Source organism: Elaeis guineensis, chromosome 12 (genome assembly GCF_000442705.2).
Source record: "Elaeis guineensis isolate ETL-2024a chromosome 12, EG11, whole genome shotgun sequence".
Taxonomy (NCBI): domain Eukaryota; kingdom Viridiplantae; phylum Streptophyta; class Magnoliopsida; order Arecales; family Arecaceae; genus Elaeis; species Elaeis guineensis.
This window is the reverse complement of record NC_026004.2, coordinates 7086653-7090432: the sequence shown is the minus strand read 5'-3', so window position 1 is coordinate 7090432 and position 3780 is coordinate 7086653.

Below are 3780 nucleotides of genomic sequence, written 5' to 3'. Positions count from 1 at the left end.
TCGCCGCCAGGACCTGCAAGGGAAGTCTAAACCGGAGGTGGGGTTGCTCCGGCAAGATCCTCCGACGCTCAAGTCAGTTTTCTGCCTCAACAAGAATGGAGTGCTCGAACGGAGAATTTAGCAGAGTTTTGAGATAAGGAAGAATGAGCTTAGAGAATAACGTATCTGGATCCCCCTTTTATAGACGGGGGAGGCAACGGATTGATGGCGACGTTTGTAACCGCCTGGTAGTGGGCCGCCCATGGTCAGGGGAATTGATTGCGAAAGATAATGGAGCAGACACGTGGCCATCACCTCGACCCGCCACGTGGAATCTGTTATGAGGGGTGGAGCAGCGTCCGTTGTCAACGGACAGGAGAATCGCATGGTATCCGTCTCAGGAGGTGGAGTAGGCTCGTGGCCGTCACTGTGGCCTGCCAGGGGATAGTGGAGCTGTGCGGAGTCCGCCACAGGAAGTGGAGCAGGGCGGCTATGGTTACTGCGGCCTGTCAGGGAATGATGGTACTGTGCGGAGTCCGCCACAGGAAGTAGAGCAGGGTCATGGTCGTTTTGAGGGCCTGTCAGGGGGCGTGGATCTGTTGATTGAAGCTCGGCAATGGGCAGAGCCCGATTTCTGTTGAGGTCCGGGTGAGGTCCTCCTGGCGGTAGGGGTCGTGAGCGGAGCCCGACTCCCGGGGGAGTCCGGGCGGAGCTGTTCTGATGTTGGCAGCGGAGCCCGGCTCCCGTAGGAGTCCGGGCGGAGCTGCGCTGATGTCGTCGGTGGAGCCCGGCTCCCGTAGGAGTCCGGGCGGAGCTGCGCTGATGTCGTTGGCGGAGCCCGGCTCTCGTAGGAGTCTGGGCGGAGCTGTGCTGCAACCAAAGTCAGAGGTGAAGTCCGGCTCCCGTAGGAGTCCGGTCGGATCTTACCCGCAGTTCATGTCGGAGGCGGAGCTGTGCTGCAATTGATGTCGAGGGCGGAGCCTGGCTCCCGTAGGAGTCCGGGCGGAGCTGTGTTGCAGTTGATGTCGAGGGCGGAGCCCGGCTCCCGTAGGAGTCCGGGCGGAGCTGTGTTGCAGTTGATGTCGAGGGCGGAGCCCGGCTCCCGTAGGAGTCCGGGCGGAGTTGTGTTGATGTCGTCGGTGGAGCCCGGTTCCCGTAGGAGTCCGGGCAGAGCTGCACTTGCTGTCGGCGGTGGAGTCCGGCTCCTGTAGGAGTCCGGGCGGAGCTGCACTGCAATCAAAGTTAAGGGTGAAGTCCGGCTCTGGTAGGAGTCCGGATGGAGCTTACCATAAGTTGATACTGAGAGCGGAGCCCGGCTCCCGTGGGAGTCCGGGCGGAGCTGTTCTGATGTTGGCGGCGGAATCCGGCTCCCGTAGGAGTCCGGGCGGAGCTGCGCTGATGTCATCGGTGGAGCCCGACTCCCGTAGGAGTCCGGGCGGAGCTGCACCTGCTGTCGGCGGTGGAGCCCGGCTCCCGTAGGAGTCCGGGCGGAGCTGCACTGCAATCAAAGTTAAGGGTGAAGTCCGGCTTTGGTAGGAGTCCGGATGGAGCTTACCATCAGTTGATACTGAGAGCGGAGCCCGGCTCCCGTGGGAGTCCGGGCGGAGCTGTTCTGATGTTGGCGGCGGAATCCGGCTCCCGTAGGAGTCCGGGTGGAGCTGCGCTGATGTCGTCGGTGGAGCCGGGCTCCCGTAGGAGTCCGGGCGGAGCTGCACTTGCTGTCGGCGGTGGAGCCCGGCTCCCGTAGGAGTCCGGGCGGAGCTGCACTGCAATCAAAGTTAAGGGTGAAGTCCGGCTCTGGTAGGAGTCCGGATGGAGCTTACCATCAGTTGATACTGAGAGCGGAGCCCGACTTCCGTGGGAGTCCGGGCGGAGCTGTTCTGATGTTGGCGGCGGAATCCGGCTCCCGTAGGAGTCCGGGCGGAGCTGCGCTGATGTCGTCGGTGGAGCCCGGCTCCCGTAGGAGTCCGGGCGGAGCTGCACTTGCTGTCGGCGGTGGAGTCCGGCTCCCGTAGGAGTCCGGGCGGAGCTGCACCTGCTGTCGGCGGTGGAGCCCGGCTCCCGTAGGAGTCCGGGCGGAGCTGCACTGCAATCAAAGTTAAGGGTGAAGTCCGGCTCTGGTAGGAGTCCGGATGGAGCTTACCATCAGTTGATACTGAGAGCGGAGCCCGGCTCCCGTGGGAGTCCGGGCGGAGCTGTTCTGATGTTGGCGGCGGAATCCGGCTCCCGTAGGAGTCCGGGCGGAGCTGCGCTGATGTCGTCGGTGGAGCCCGGCTCCCGTAGGAGTCCGGGCGGAGCTGCACTTGCTGTCGGCGGTGGAGCCCGGCTCCCGTAGGAGTCCGGGCGGAGCTGCACTGCAATCAAAGTTAAGGGTGAAGTTCGGCTCTGGTAGGAGTCCGGATGGAGCTTACCATCAGTTGATACTGAGAGCGGAGCCCGGCTCCCGTGGGAGTCCGGGCGGAGCTGTTCTGATGTTGGCGGTGGAATCCGGCTCCCGTAGGAGTCCGGGCGGAGCTGCGCTGATGTCGTCGGTGGAGCCCGGCTCCCGTAGGAGTCCGGGCGGAGCTGCACTTGCTGTCGGCGGTAGAGCCCGGCTCCCGTAGGAGTCCGGGCAGAGCTGCACCTGCTGTCGGCGGTGGAGCTCGGCTCCCGTAGGAGTCCGGGCGGAGCTGCACTGCAATCAAAGTTAAGGGTGAAGTCCGGCTCTGGTAGGAGTCCGGATGGAGCTTACCATCAGTTGATACTGAGAGCGGAGCCCGGCTCCCGTGGGAGTCCGGGCGGAGCTGTTCTGATGTTGGCGGCGGAATCCGGCTCCCGTAGGAGTCCGGGCGGAGCTGCGCTGATGTCGTCGGTGGAGCCCGGCTCCCTTAAGAGTCCGGGCGGAGCTGCACTTGCTGTCGGCGGTGGAGCCCGGCTCCCGTAGGAGCCCGGGCGGAGCAGCATTTGCTGTCGATTCCGTTGAGGATTTCGGCTGTGGGTATTTTATACCCAACACCCATGATTAGTGGTTTTTGTTTCTGTTTTAGCCATATAAAAACATATAAAGCATGATGCCTATATCTGGCCATAACCAATGCAATATGAACACAACATTTAATTTTTGGTGCATGCAAAATGCCATATCAAGTTTGTACATGTCACGCCCCGAACCCAACACCCGGATCGAATACGTGATGGCCGTACACTCCTTAGAGCAAGTCCTAAAGAATATGCAAGGTCAAATTAAATCATTACAATTTTATCAACCATAATATTTAATTTCAATAATAATTCATAAACCTTGCATAATTACAATTTAAATTTTTTCAATTTTCTGATCAGATACTATGACACTCTATTTATCCTTTTGCTCACCCGTAAATTCAAGTCGTAGCCAATAATAAGCATCCTGTAACTCTGAGAAGAAAAAGAAAGATGAAGGGGTGTGAGCTTTACAGCCCAGTAAGAATTTTCATATCACACTGATATAGTAATATAGTCTGAAAATAAGGATAAGCAGTAAGATATAAAATCTCATGTTCAATGTCCAGAATAATGCAAACATTCATAAATTTTCTGTCTTGTCAAAATAGATACATCATCATATATTAACAGGTGAAATATTTTTGTTCAACAATTATTTCATGTCTTATCTTTCATTTCTCCTTTCATAATCACATGATTTTTAACATTTTCTTTCTGGTTCTGGACTATCCAATTCTATAGCTCAGTCATCATCCGGATCGAATCCATTTAAAAAGTCTTTCAAGACTGTCCCAGGATGAGCTCCTGGCCGGCTGTCCCACGTATGAAAGCCCGTGA